We start from the raw sequence: 16,169 nt of genomic DNA, 5'->3' as shown, positions 1-16,169 counted from the left end.
GGCCACGCAAGGCAGGGCAAGGCAAGACAAGGTAGAAGGCCCGAAGGCCACGCAAGGCAAGGCAAGGCAAGACAAGGTAGAAGGCCCGAAGGCCGCGCAAGGCAAGGCAAGGCAAGACAGAAGGCCCAAAGGCCATGCAAGGCAGGGCAAGGCAAGACAGAAGGCCCGAAGGCCACGCAAGGCAAGGCAAGAGAAAAGGCCCGAAGGCAAGGCAAGGCTAGGCAAAGCAAGGTCAAAGGACCACACGCACAGCAAGCAAGGAAGGCTAGAGCAGGGAGCCCAAGCGAGCTCGATGCCGAAGCACTGAGGGAACTGTCAGGCAGGGTTATAAGGGAAAGCCCAGAACATAGAGAGGAGAAGGGAGATAGACTGGGCCTGTCAGGAGAGCCAGCTCTAGAGGGACCCCTGGTGGTGAGGCGGTTGCACAGCAGCCATAGCCGTAACAATTGGAAGAAGAAAATAAGGAAAATATTGAAATATATGCTAAAGGATGTTTCTGTCCTCATGTAACCTTAAATGTCTCTGTTGATTTGGTTCCTCAATATAGTAAAAAGGACAGGCAAAATTGCAGAGATTCATTTCTGATTCTACTAAACTTCAGGAAACATACAGCATCACATGGATTTGCAGAAGGGGATGGTAGGGATATGTTTTTTATAACAGCCCATAATTGTTGCACTAGAATGGTATCAGTTAAATTGAATTGCCACTGAATGAATGTTGACATTTTGAAGATCCAGGATCGAATGAGTGTCAGATGAGGAACAAATGAAAATGAAATTATTTTCAAAGTAGCTTATTAATATTAAAATGAGTTTGTACAAATTATTTGATGTAATATGACGTGTGTTATCCTTCTGACTAATTTATTTATTTATGTGGATTTATCTGACACATTATCATCGGTAGATCAAGATGGGCTATAGTTAGATAATGTTTAACTTAACTACATCTCAGGAACTGTTAGCATCCAGTGGATACCACAAGGCTCAATGAGGGTTATGTTAAATAATTGACCAAAAAGGAACGTATGTTTGAGAGAACCACTCTGAGTTTTATTCTACAACATCATCCTCATTCTACATAATCATATACTGCGTACAAACAAATATAATGTATACACAGGAAGCAAAAAACATACTTACATAATAGACGTAGCACAGCGCTGGCTATTTTTCTTAGCTCCACTATCTACCGGCTCTGTTTATATATGTTAAAAAACTACAAATGTCAGCATGGCATCTGGTTTCTGCTTTCATGTTTCACACCAGAAGTTTTCTGGTCTATTTGTTTTCGTCTCCCCTTATCTCTCTGTCTCTGTTCCCACAGACTATGTGCTCGTGCCCCCGGTGATATCTCTTTGCCTCATCCTGTGGCTTATTTATTGCTTCTCCGGTGTCTGTGAGTTCCTGCAAAAACAGTTTTATGGCTTTCTTCTTCCACATCTGGCGTTCAAGGCCTCTGACTTGTTTTTCTGGTATTTTTCCTTAGCAGACATACCAGTGGTTTATTCAGCACTGATGGAGAGGCCTCGGTGATAGAGGAGAGGCCGGGGTTTGAACCCAGGCATAATCAACAGCTATAATCTGACCCAACCTCCCTAAGGCCTGGATTTTCTAAGGTCAGCACTGGGTGCTCTGGCTGCCGGCTTTCGCACCGAATAACTACCATAAAAGGTGTAATTATACACCATAAAAGGTGTAGTTATTCAGCGTGAAACTGGCGGCGATAAGGGTCCTTACCTTTTGCCGCCAGCGATGTGTCTGCAGCGTCAGCCCCGGTGCCACCCCGACTCCTCCTCTTCTAGGGCCGACTCCGCCCCCATTTAGTGATCGCACATGAAAAATCCCTTTTCACATGTGATCGCTTTTGTAAATGACCCCCTAGGTCAATATCAAGGGACCCCTGTTCTAAAGAATTTCCAGTAGTCTGATCCCCACCCTTTTATCAGCCATCATCCTGAAGAAAGTTATGATCCAAGCCCCCTCTCACCCCTAACCCCTTTCATGGGGCTTCTGGATACTAAGACACCTTTTGGGTCCCCCTCATCCCTATCATAGGTAGGTATTCAAAATTGAAGTTAGGGACAAGAGGAAGTTTTCCTTCCTCCTGTTTTACTGTTGCCAATATACACCAGAATACCCAGTAACTTCATACACTCCTTTACCCTGCAGAAGGAGGAACACTCCCTCCTGCCCAAAATTCTTGAAAATATCTTAAAGGGTAGGCTGGGGGATACGGGGGGGGGGGGGGGGGAGCATTGACTTAAGGTTCCAAAGTCTTTTGATCAGGATTTTGGAGGGATGGTATGTCTTCATGATGTTAGAGTATAGAGATGGGAAGGAAACACAAGCTATCATTTTTGTCAGGATATTTGGAGGGATGAGGAAGGGAGAAACTATTTTCTTCAGAGTTTTAGATGATGGGGGATGAGGATCAAATCACTGGGGTCCTTTTTGAAATCAAGAGTTGATGGGCATGGAATCATACCATGTAAGTCCCTTTTTGAAGTCTAAGTGTACTGGTTTTGTAGCCCAGAATTGCCATTTTTGTTGTCCACATTGGTGCATTTTTTACAACTGGTAGCGGTAATTTGAGGTTTAAATAGCTCAGAAACTAGTTTTAATGCCTTAATGGTCAAAGCTTACTCATAAGGATGTTGTGTTTCTTTAGAAGGAACTTCATCAGAATTGTGCAAATGTTTCTGTTTTCATTCTATTTGCATATTCTATATAATAAAATTCTGTTATCATGTTCGTACAAATGGCGTTGGATATCAAAAAATCTCTCACCACCAAACAGAATTTGAAACAGTTGGTTAGTAACCAGGCAATGATAGTCAGTGGCTCCCAGTTTGTTCCTCTTTTGAGTTTGCTGAAAGGAGCTATACATACACATGCACACACCCCCACACACACACACATATAAGAACATAAGAAATTGCCATGCTGGGTCAGACCAAGGGTCCATCAAGCCCAGCATGCTGTTTCCAACAGAGGCCAAAACCAGGCCACAAGAACCTGGCAATTACCCAAACACTAAGAAGATCCCATGCTACTGATGCAATTCATAGCAGTGGCTATTCCCTAAGTAAAATTGATTAATAGCCATTAATGGACTTCTCCTCCAAGAACTTATCCAAACCTTTTTTGAACCCAGCTACACTAACTGCACTAACCACATCCTTGGCAACAAATTCCAGAGCTTTATTGTGCGTTGAGTGAAAAAGAATTTTCTCCGATTAGTCTTAAATGTGCTACTTGCTAACTTCATGGAATGCCCCCTAGTCCTTCTATTATTCGAAAGTGAAAATAACCGAGTCACATCTACTCGTTCAAGACCTCTCATGATCTTAAAGACCTCTATCATATCCCCCCTCAGCCGTCTCTTCTCCAAGCTGAACAGCCCTAATCTCTTCAGCCTTTCCTCATAGGGAAGCTGTTCCATCCCCTTTATCATTTTGGTTGCCCTTCTCTGTACCTTCTCCATCGCAACTATATCTTTGAGATGCGGCGACCAGAATTGTACACAGTATTCAATGTGTGGTCTCACCATGGAGCAATATAGAGGCATTATGACATTTTCCGTTCTATTAACCATTCCCTTCCTAATAATTCCTAACTTTCTATTTGCTTTTTTGACTGCTGCAGCACACTGAGCTGACGATTTTAAAGTATTATCCACTATGATGCCTAGATCTTTTTCCTGGGTGGTAGCTCCTAATATGGAACCTAACATCGTGTAACTACAGCAACGGTTATTTTTCCCTATATGCAACACCTTGCACTTGTCCACATTAAATTTCATCTGCCATTTGGATGCCCAATCTTCAAGTCTGGCAAGGTCCTCCTGCAATGTATCACAGTCTGCTTGTGATTTAACTACTCTGAATAATTTTGTATCTGCAAATTTGATAACCTCACTCGTCGTATTCCTTTCCAGATCATTTATAAATATACTGAAAAGCACCGGTCCAAGTACAGATCCCTGAGGCACTCCACTGTTTACCCTTTTCAACTGAGAAAATTGACCATTTAATCCTACTCTCTGATTCCTGTCTTTTAACCAGCTTGTACTCCACGAAAGGACATCGCCTCCTATCCCATGACTTTTTAGTTTTCGTAGAAGCCTCTCATGAGGGACTTTGTCAAACAAATATATATACATATATATATATATATATATATATATATATATATATATATATATGTGTGTGTGTGTGCTTGTGTGTGTATATATATATATATACATACATACATACATACAAACATACATACAGATAGGACGTGAGATTGGAGGGCATTCTGGGACTGGGAGGGAGGAGAGCTGCTGAGGGGGAGAATAAGGTTGGAGGGATGCTGAGAAAATTGAGGTTAGGGGAGCTGTTGATCCGTTCTGCTAATATATGGGAATTTTCTGTTGAAGGGGGATATTGTTACAGGGGTACCGTTAAAGCTGAGAGGGCCAGCAATGGGGGGAGGAATTGAATCTGGGGCCTGAATGAGACTGATTGGTTTGACAAGTGGTACACTGACAGGGATGACTCAGACCTGGTGTGGGAGAGCACTGAAGGAAGTAGATGGCTTGAGCAGGAGAAGGTAGAAAGGACTAAGAATTGAGCAGACACAGACCACACAATGTAAAAATGCCTAAGGCAATCTTTTGTACTTCTATACTTTTTTAATGCTGAGAGGGCATGGGCTGTATTGTAACTACATTGTGAAATTTTCAAACTCTCAATTCCTGTCATTTATGGCAAACATTCTTCTAGACTCTATATATCCTTGAAAAATAATATATAAAGAAAATTGACAGAACTGAATTGTATTTCTCTTTTACTAAAATGTGATTGAAATTTACCCTGAATCAACTTCTTTTACTGAAGACCCAACAAATGCTTGGGTTATTCTCTGTTCACGCTGAAGAAACAGATTGGCAATGTGAAAGAAAACAGTCCTTTTTTGAATTATGTGAAAATATTTAATTAGCATAGTATTTTGACAAGCAGATGTGTCCTTTTCTTTCACTTGACCTCTTTAAGATGAATCAGTCATTTTAAAATTCAGGTAATGATTCTCATGTGATTAGTAATTATGTTGTAGAATGGGGATTAATATAGATGTACTGTACCATTCTTGCTGACAGAGACAGTGGATCTTGTTTGTCTTCTTCTGATTCATTTTAGGAGTGAATCAAGTCTGAAAGATTTAAATCACTGTTTTTTTTTAATCATAATATTTGAGTTCTTATACCGCTCTATTCTTGATTGTTTAAATTTTTACATTTTTGAGAGTCACAGACAGAGCACCACTACTTGCCCAGTGTCAGTTCTAGATACTAACAAGATAGTTTTCAAAGAGTTACGCATGTAAAAATTAGCATATACATGCTGTACTCATGTAATCACTATTTGATACAAGTCAAAAGTAAGTATGTACTTTGTTTCATGGACATATATATGTGCGTTATAAAGTAGAGGTCTAGGAATAGTCCAGGGCAGGGCCATAAGTTCTGCATGTAAGTTGATATTTTAAAAGACCCACACTTACATTTGGCAACTTACACCAGCTATTTATCTCCTGGAACTGATATCAGACGTGTTTATTGTATAGCATTGACTCGGTTTGAAGTCTGGGTAAACTGGGGGGAGTTCAGGCTGAAGTACCAATAGGATCTCGATAACTTGGAAAAGGACTGAGTGAACTGGTGAAGTAATTGGTTCATTTGTTCATTTCAGTTATGCTGCATGTTTTAAAATATGCTGGCTTACACATGAAAATTGCATTTTAGGTAAGTTCTAATTTTTGCATAGGGAGGAAAAGTATGCACATTCAATGCATTGCATATATCTGTCCATAAGTACCTATATTTTGGGTAAAGGCTCATGTATTTTAAATATGTGCATACATATATGTGTGGATTATAATATGCGCGCATATATGCAGCTGCATATAGTGGTACTAATATGTGAAAATAATTAACACCTTTGCAGGCATGAGGAAACCATAGGATTTGGGGGATTTTGTGCATTTTTGCATGTGTAGCCTTGTTTGTGAAATTGTTTGCAGCTTTTAGGTTCACAAATAGTAAAATGTAATACCTAACTTGCTAGGTACAAAATTGATTCCAAATTCATAATTAATGAGCTGTTGCTATATAATATACTATAAAAAAAAGCTCATTAATTAGGAATTTTGTGAAAACTGGCAAACAAAAAGTTATTCGCAGGCCGCTTTTTGCAAAAAAATAAATGTTTGGATTGTTTCATATGATATTTTGCATGAAAGTGTTTTATCTAGCTCATTTGTACAGATATATTCATTTTTTGTGAAATTTTTCTCTGTCTAAACATTTTTTCAATAATAATTTAGGGTAATACAATGAAAATATATACTTGGAAAAAAGCTTTGTTTTTGTTCATGCTAAAGTAATCAGACATGTCTTATTCTCAGCAATTTCATTTTCAGTGACATCATAAGGTTTGATGGATCTCACTGTGCAAATCCTGAATGTTTTGTATTTTCCTTATCGATTAAATACACTTAGGCAATGAAAAATGTCTACACACATTTATTCATTGACATTTATACACTTTGGATGTGTAAATATTCACAACGTAAGTGCCAAAGTGTTAGAATATCACTGGGATTAGCCATTTAATTGTGTAGGTAATTAACACTCCCATTGTTCAACTTATTATCATTTTACTGAAGCAGTGACACTTATTAGAAGCCCATTCTGCATTGCGCATAGGTATCAAGTAATTACAACAATTAACAAAAGGCAACCTTAAAATGTGTGATAATAATTGAACAAAATCTTGAAATCTGAAATAGATTCCTTATAGCTTTTGAAAAATGACCATCTACAGGCACATGTTCATTCCCTTATCCAACAATCATAAAACACTGCTTTTAACATGAGGTATTAAATCATCAGAAAACCCATTATCAAAACTTTTATGTTTATGTTCTAAAAGTCAATGAATATTAACTATTTTAGCTTTTATGTGGATTTAGCAAAAGTTCTGCCTTGTACTTTACTACAATGAGAGGTCATTAGTGGATTTTGTCCTCTAAACTGGAATGACTACGTCAGGTACAAAATTAAGTAATGTGTGTTCCAACAGCAGTGATCTAATATGCATAGTAGTGTGAACCATGTCATGAGTTAATCTAAAAAGAACTTTTCTGCTAAAGAAATTAATAAAAAGTAAATAAAATCCATTAAGAAGGCAGAGGGTGGATTCACTGATATTTTTTTGTTCCCATTCTGTGTCTATGAAAAAAAAGTTTAATGAATCAGACCCTTAGTGCTTGATTTATTAAATTTCCTTTTCGGTGAATAAACAAAAAAAAAACCAAAACCTACTACTAGCAATTGTTATAAACAATTCATAATTGTAAAATTATGAATATCATCATCATAGTTCAAAAAGATGTTAAGAATACTTTGTTAGTTCCATTGTTCTCGCAATCCACAAACACAAATTCACTTAAGTATGTACATGCCTTTTAATCTTCTTCGGAAGCCCCCAGTTTATGCAGAAATATAATCTATGGGAAGGATGTATCACTTGCAATCGTGCACACCCATGTTTCATAAACAACAACAGCTCTCCATTTCAGTCTTGTTTTACTCAATCAAAATGTTTTGGATCTTTGTCCCTTTAAAGGAATGCAAAAAATTTCCTACATCTTTTTTCCTTTCTGTATTGTCATTTGCCTGGTTGGTTCTTTCATTTTACAGGGGTGGTATCACATGGTCAATTTCCCTGCATCTTTTATCAATGTAATCCAACAAGCTGCTGTAAAAAAACATCCACCAATCTGAGCAGCAATCAAGAACACTTCTAATCACAAATAATATATCAAAACATTTTAAAATAGGGTTTAAAACTAACAAAATCAATTATCTCTTCTAAGACCGTGTAGAGATGCAAGACAGTTGAGTTTGTCAATTTTAAACCCTGTTTAAGAATGGTTTCTAAAATGAAACTAGAACCTTCACTACTTTCCTTCCTACAAACTATGGGGTAGATTTTAAAAGCCCTGCGCTCAGAAATCCTGCCGGATTTACATGCACAGGACACTTGCGCACCAGTGCGCCTATTTTGCATAGGCCGCCGGCGTGCGCAAAGCCCTGGGATACGCGTAAGTCCCAGGGCTTACTAAAATGGGCGGTCCGGGGGCATGTCTGCGGTCCGGGGGCGTGTCTGTGGTCCGGGGTGTGGCCGAGTGCCCCGACCCAGCGGCCTGTGTTGGGACCTGGCCAGCCGGCATGCGTAACTCCATCGAACAAGGTAGGTAGGGGCCGGGGGGGGGGGGGGGGGGGGGGGGGGGGGGGGACAAGGAGGTAGGGCCAGGGGGGGACCGACAAAAAAAAATTTCCCTCTGAAGCCGCTCCGATTTTGCGCAGCCTTGCGCACGCCGACCCCAGATTTTAAAAGATATACACGGCTACGCGTGTATCTTTTAAAATCCGGCGTACTTTTGTTCGCGCCGGTTGTGCGAACAAAAGTATGCGTGCGCTGTTTTTTAAAATGTACCCCTAAATGTGAAATAACTCTCAAGACACAGCAAAGAAACAGTTCAAACAGCACAAAATCCACTGACATTAATTTACCACTAAACCACTTCAGCAACAAATATAACAATAATTGATTTATTCAATAATGCACAATTATTTGTTCAACCCCAGCTAACAGGACATAAAATAACAGATCTAATGCTGAGTTTTTGTGGTCCTGGCATCAGCTCTGTGAATTAAAAAAACAAAACAAAACAAGACAATGGTCATGTAGATGGTGGACTGCATCTAGCTTAGATACTTAAGGGTAATATTTTCTATTCACAAGACCTTCTGTCTTCTTTCATACATTCATTAGCAGTCCCAAAACCTCAAATCCACAACTCTGGGATCTTCTCAATGAAAGTCTCACATAATGACTTGAACTTCGAACTTATAAAGCTTTTATTCTTCTGGGGTACCAGCAGTCAATCAACAGTCAACATAAAAAAAAGGATCAGTCACAGGATTCTATAACAGAGGTAAAAGCAGCAACAAAATAAACACACACTTTATGCTCCCTCTAGCTTTAGCAGTACAGTAATGGGCAGATTTTAAATTGCCCACACGTGTAAAATACGGGGGTTATGCGCGCGGCTGGGCCTTGCGTATGCCACGGGCATTTTAGAATGGGCCCGGCCGCACGTGTAACCCCCGTTATGTGCACAAGAGCCAGGCCTCGGCAAAGGGGTGAAGAAGAGGGCAGGGAGGGGCGGTCCAGGGGTGGGATGAGGTGGGCTGAAGGTGACCAGTACAGTGGCCATTTGCCGCTGTGCCGGGGGATCGCGTGCCAGAAGGTTCAGGAGCTGGCGTAAGTTCTTAAAGAGAAAAAAAACAAAGTAGGAACTCTTATGGGATCGGGGAGGAGAGGGAAGAAGGGTAGGTAGGGGTAGGAAAGATCCCTCCCAGTCCGTTCCTTAATAGGAACGGACTGGGAGGGAACTGGGTGAGGCCCGATCCGTCGCCACGCGTTGCAGCCATGTGCATATCTCCTGGTACACACATTGCAAAGAGTTTATTAAAAAGGGGCAGGGTATGGGCGTGGGTGAGCCGGGACAGCGCCATTAAGGCACAGTCCCACTGAAGCACATGCCGGAAACAATGGATCTATGTAACCTGCTGCTTCTATGGACAGCAGGTAAGGATAAAACCAAAAGAATTCTAGGGTAGTTAATGGGATTATAGGGGTTGGAGCTAGTTTGGTAAAAGGGAGGCAGGTTAGGTAAGAGGTTTAGGAAGTCCACTCCTTTACTGGAGCGGACTGGGAGGGAGTGGGGGAAAGGCCTATCGTATTGCTGCATGCATCTACTAAACTCCCCCACACTTATGTGCACACTGATATAAAATCAGGCATGAATGTGCGCACGGGTAAGTGATTTTATAACATGCGTGCGTTTACGACCCGTGGACACATGGATGCCCACGCGCGGGTCTTAAAATCTACCTTTGCATGAAAAGTTGAGGGAAACGTTAAGGATACCTTACTAGTGGCAGAGGGCCAGGATTTAGGGCCTGGGTCACATTTTTATAGGATACAGGACAAACTAGTTTAAAAATGTTTATAGCAAAAGTAAAAAAACAGCAAAAGAAATACTGTGTATTAATGATATGCAAACTTATTTTATTTTATTTATTATTTACACATTTGTATTCTGCCTATAATGACTCTGTCATGCTACATGCTACAAAATAAAACTAAAAACAGTAACATTAAAACAGACAAAGACCATAAAATAATTACAAAAAAAAAAAAAAATCTAACAAACCATCATAAAACTATTTGCTGCTACAATACATCAACACCCAAATTTTCAAATGCTGGCTCGCACAAATCCCGGCAGATTTGCACAAGGCCGGGCCAAGCGCGCACCGAGCGCATTTAAAAAATGGCCCAGCCGTGCTCATATCTGATGGTACATGCAGAAGTGGTGACAGAACAAAAAGGGGCACGGGCGGGGGCACAGCAGGGGCTGGCCCAGACAGCACCATTAGATGCTGTCCCAGGGAAGTGTGCACTGGTAGCCAGCCAGTGCACGGAAGTTACTTCTGCTCCGAAGGTTTAGTTTAGGGGTTGGGGAGGAGACGGGAAAAGGGAGAAAAGGTAGGTAGGGGTATAGGAAAGTTCCTTCCCAGTCCGCTCCTTAATTGGAGCAGACTGGGAGGTAACCGGGCAAAGGCCTGATCACGTAGCTGTGCGTACTTTACAAAATCCCCCCCCCACCCCATATGTGAGTTGCAACCCACCTGCACATACGCCTACTGACATTAAAATTGGGCATGCATGTGCACGCAGGAATCGTATTTCATAACATGCATGTACCAACGCACACATATTATTAAATCAGCACATCCATGTGTGCGCATCGGGAACTGTGAGCACCTGAAAGCGTGCGTGCCTTTTAAAATCTAGCTTTTACTACTGAACATTCCTTACTGAAGGTACTTCAAGAAAATAATCCCCAGCAGACTGGTACACTCTCTTAGGGGCATACCTTTTAAAAAGACTGGACTTAAAAAAAACCAGGAGGTTACCCATGTGGAGTTTTAAAAACCGTGCTTAAAACCTTTAATTCTTTTCTTTGCTCAAGTGGGAGCCAGTGAAGATGAAAAAGTAAAGGAGTAACATGTTTACACTGAGAGGCCTTGGAAATCAATTGGGCAGCTAAAAATTGTGTAAGAGTTGAGGAGCTCTTAACCTAGTCTTCGGAATACCCAGATACACAAAATGCCCATAGTCCACACTAGTCATGATGAATGCTTGCATTATTGTCCAAAAATCAGACTTATTAAGAAATGGTCTCAGTTGTCGTAATTGTCTCAGCTAAAATAAGCACTTAAAAAACAGAATTACAGACTTTGTAATTCAAAAAGAGGTCAAACATGAATTCCAAATTTCAAACTTTCTCCCTGAATTCAGCCTCACTTCTATTAATGGAAATGGAAGGGAACTCGGAAGGCCTCATTTTCCTTGAGTATCTGACAGCTTTGGTTCTACCTAAGTTGAGAATCAGAGCATTATTGGTCAACCAGGTGCCCACAGCTGAAATACAAGAAACAAGCAAATCCAAAGTGATCTGAGGATCATCAGCAACTTCATAGAAATGATGAAATGAAACATAGAAATGACGGCAGAAGAAGACCAAACGGCCCATCCAGTCTGCCCAGCAAGCTTCACATTTTTTTCTCATACTTATCTGTTTCTCTTAGCTCTTTGGTTCTATTTCCCTTCCACCCCCACCATTAATGTAGAGAGCAGTGATGGAGCTGCAACCAAGTGAAATATCAAGCTTGATTAGTTATGGGTAGTAGGGGAAGTAGGGGAAGTAGAGCTGAACATCATGAGCATAAACTTTAAAAAAAAAATTTAAAAACTTTAAAATTACACACAGTGGTAGCAAGTATAGATTAAAAAGGTTAAGGCAGTGGTTCCCAACCCTGTCTGAGAACCCCCAGCCAGTTGGGTTTTCAGGATATCCACAATGAATATGCATGGGAGAAAATTTGCATGCACTGCCTCCATAACATGCAAACTTTCTCTCATGCATGATTCCTCATCTTGATTACATTTCAAAATATCTGTGACTTCCTATATGTCCACTTGTGTTTGAGATTCTCTACTTCCTTATGTGCTCTACTAATGCTAATTTTACATTTGAAGCCAGCTACTGCTGGCTAATATTGTCCATGGTCCTAGAGTGTTTCTAATAAAGATTTGTGAAATATAAGGCCACACCATAGATCAACACTTCCACTTCCTTGAGATGAAAGTTGACCTTCCAGGATTCAATAACCTTTCTGTATTTGGTTTGCTATTTCCTGTATCTGATAGAATTTCAATGTCCTTTTCTCCCTTTAGTTTAAGGGTTGACTGATGCTAGCTAATGGATGGAAACAATGGTTAATTCTTTAGTGCTGAGATTCTCAAAGGGTGCTCTTTATTCTCAGAGTTGAGTCTTAATTGTTATTATCATTTGCTTGATATGTTCACTCTTCCAATAGGATGAATATTTTTCCCCATCAAAGTTAGGTAACTACTTTTGACTATGAATTTTTATAAGTTCCAAATTTGGATGAAATAAGCTCTGAAAATGGTTGTGACTTTGGTATGTAGGTTATATATCAGTGTTACACCCGTCGGACGCAGACGGCTGCAACTGCTGTTGCTCACCTCTTACTTCACTGCACTGGTTCCATGGTGTAGTCTAATGGCCTCTGCCTGCTATTGCCGGCCTGCCACTGTTCCCAGGCCTCCCTGGATGCTGCCGACCGCCATCTTGTCCTTGGAGCTCCATAGGCACACGTGCATGCTCTAGGGCCAGTCTTATCCACATCATGGTGGGAACCTCAGAGGTGTCCCCCCTGGATGACATCATTCTCTATGGACTCTTCAGCCGGCTGGCCCCGTCTGCCTACGACTTGGCAACGAGTTCCCTCATTGCTGAATCTGCTTCGCTCACCTCAGACTTCTTGTTCCAGCTCCTGCTTCCACGGCATGAGATGTCCCGGGTACCCACTCCTCGGGGGCCCTTCCTCGTCTCTGGCAATCCGCTCTTTGGAGGGCCTTGCGCCTAGGACAACTGACTGCCCCATTTCCTTGGGCTTCCTCTGGAACCATTGCTACTGTGAGTACTCTGCTCTGCGGACCATTATTGCTTCATCTCTATGGAAGAGCCTTCTTAGGTGTACCCCGCTCCGGGGACCACTGATGTATCATCTCTACTGAGGAACCCTCATTGGTGTACCTCGCTCTGCGGACCACTATTGTATCATCTCTACTAAGGAATCCTCCTTGGCTATGCCCCACTTCACAGAACCTGTGGCACCCCGGTGTCTGTGTGACTTTACTTTACTACATGCCCACTCCACGGGCAGTGTTTCTCTCTCTCTTTCTCTCTCTCCAGTACCTGCTGTACCACACACTCAGCAGTTGAAACCTCGCCTCCTGACGGTGAGGCTCACGGGGCTTCTCCCCATGGGCGGTACCATCTCTCACCTTGGCTCAGATCCCACATACCCATAAACCCTAACAGTCAGAAGTACTATTTCCCATTCCTATAGTTTTCATAAACTGCTTTTAAAATGTATCTCTTTGTTTGCAGTGTCAAAGGGACAGAAAAACACTCATTCAAATGAGATAGTAGGTCAAAGGTTTTTCTGTCATTTGTTGAAATATACAAAGTCACCTTGAAATCGGGAATATGATGGTGCCTTAGGTGCTTTCACTCTATAGGCTTCTCCTTTGGAGGGAAACACAGGGGTAGTGCCTGTGGGAAAAAATGTCATAATACTGTATGCAAAACCAGTGGCAGTAACTTCAATTCCCTAAGGATCACAAACAGTTGAGAATTTCAAAATATCCATAATGAATATGGATGAAAAAGATTTGCATGCATACTGCCTCTGTTGTATGTAAATATATCTCATAAATATTCATTAGGGGTATCCTGAAAACCTGACTTCTTTGCAATCCTTGAGGATTGGAAATGAATACCACTGTACTAAACAGTATATCCTTAGAAAAATACCTTAATGAGACAGTGGCAAGACCTGCTAGAAAAGAATCAAGTATAATAAAACAGGACAAAAACTCCATTAGATCATTATGTAGCAGAGTGAATCAATAACCATGACCTTCAAGTATTGACTTAATGGAAAAAAATCCTGCCCACAGACTTGAAAGCTTCCATCCAATGCCTTGCATGTTGAACTGTGAAAAGCATTTTATCCAAGATGGAGTAACCAGCATGGTCACTAAGCATAGCCACCAAGATCCCGCAAAATGATACCTATTGAAATGTAGCATCTAAAACATATTGAACTCCAATGTTAATTAAAAAAAAAACAAAAACAAAAACACCATCCTTTACAATTTAGGCAACTGAAGCTAAAACTGTTTCAGTAATCGGAGCAGCAAGCCACGTGAGATTTGAGTACCGTCTATAGCTCTGTCAGTCTTCTTGATCATGTACCCAAATGTTGATGCTAAATCAATATTGTAATCATCTGAATTTATTTTTTTTAAATTTTATATAATGCCAATAAAATGCTAGCATCAGCTGTATTTGCTTAAAAGTCGTGATTTGATTCAGATGGACTGAATCAAATGGATTGAATCAAATCACGGTTTTATTCACCGTGGTAGGCCTGTTTGACAAACTGAAAAGTAGTAAATCACTCGGACTGGATGGTGTATACCCCAGAGTTCTGAAGGAACTAAAAAATGAAATTTCAGAGCTATTAGTAAAAATTTGTAACTTATCATTAAAAGCATCCATTGTACCTGAAGACTGGAGGATAGCAAATGTAACCCTAATATTTAAAAAGGGCTCCAGGGGTGATCCGGGAAACTACAGACCTGTTAGCCTGACTTCAGTGCCAAGAAAAATAGTGGAAAGTGTTCTAAACATCAAAATCACAGAACATATAGAAAGACATGGTTTAATGGAAAAAAGTCAGCATGGCTTTACCCAGGGCAAGTCTTGCCTCACAAATCTGCTTTCCTTTTTTGAAGGAGTTAATAAACATGTGGATAAAGGTGAACCGGTAGATGTAGTATACTTGGATTTTCAGAAGGCATTTGACAAAGTTCCTCATGAGAGGCTTCTAGGAAAAGTAAAAAGTCATGGGATAGGTGGTGATGTCCTTTCATGGATTGCAAACTGGCTAAAAGATAGGAAACAGAGAGTAGGATTAAATGGTCAATTTTCTCAGTGGAAGGGAGTGGACAGTGGAGTGCCTCAGGGATCTGTATTGGGACCCTTACTTTTCAATATATTTATAAATGATCTGGAAAGAAATAAGACGAGTGAGATAATCAAATTTGCAGATGACACAAAATTGTTCAGAGTAGTTAAATCATAAGCACATTGTGATAAATTGAGGAAGACCTTGTGAGACTGGAAAATTGGGCATCCAAATGGCAGATGAAATTTAATGTAGATAAGTGCAAGGTGATGCATATAGGGAAAAATAACCCATGCTATAATTACACAATGTTGGGTTCCATATTAGGTGCTACAACCCAAGAAAGAGTTCTAGGCGTCATAGTGGATAACACATTGAAATCGTCGGTACAGTGTGCTGCGGCAGTCAAAAAAGCAAACAGAATGTTGGGAATTATTAGAAAGGGAATGGTGAATAAAACGGAAAATGTCATAATGCCTCTGTATCGCTCCATGGTGAGATCGCACCTTGAATACTGTGTACAATTCTGGTCCCCGCATCTCAAAAAAGATATAATTGCGATGGAGAAGGTACAGAGAAGGGCGACCAAAATGATAAGGGGAATGGAACAACTCCCCTATGAGGAAAGACTAAAGAGGTTAGGACTTTTCAGCTTGGAGAAGAGACGACTGAGGGGGGATATGATAGTGGTGTTTAAAATCATGAGAGGTCTAGAACGGGTAGATGTGAATCGGTTATTTACTCTTTCGGATAGTAGAAAGACTAGGGGGCACTCCATGAAGTTAGCATGGGTCACATTTAAAACTAATCGGAGAAAGTTCTTGTTTACTCAACGCATAATTAAACTCTGGAATTTGTTGCCAGAGGATGTGGTTATTATTAGTGCTGTTTACAGTGATGGAAAGGCACCTGTACTG

The 16,169-nt window shown here is 40.7% G+C and overlaps 1 protein-coding gene across 1 annotated transcript in view; it reads left to right on the top strand.

Annotated features, from left to right (window-relative positions):
* The window catches only part of LRP1B (LDL receptor related protein 1B), a 3,516,099-nt gene that overhangs the window by 911,909 nt on the left and 2,588,021 nt on the right, over positions 1-16,169 (top strand).

The sequence above is a fragment of the Rhinatrema bivittatum genome, chromosome 6, assembly GCF_901001135.1.
Source record: "Rhinatrema bivittatum chromosome 6, aRhiBiv1.1, whole genome shotgun sequence".
Lineage (NCBI taxonomy): Eukaryota > Metazoa > Chordata > Amphibia > Gymnophiona > Rhinatrematidae > Rhinatrema > Rhinatrema bivittatum.
Note: the sequence above shows the minus strand (reverse complement) of the source record. Positions and strands in the feature narration are given on the sequence as shown.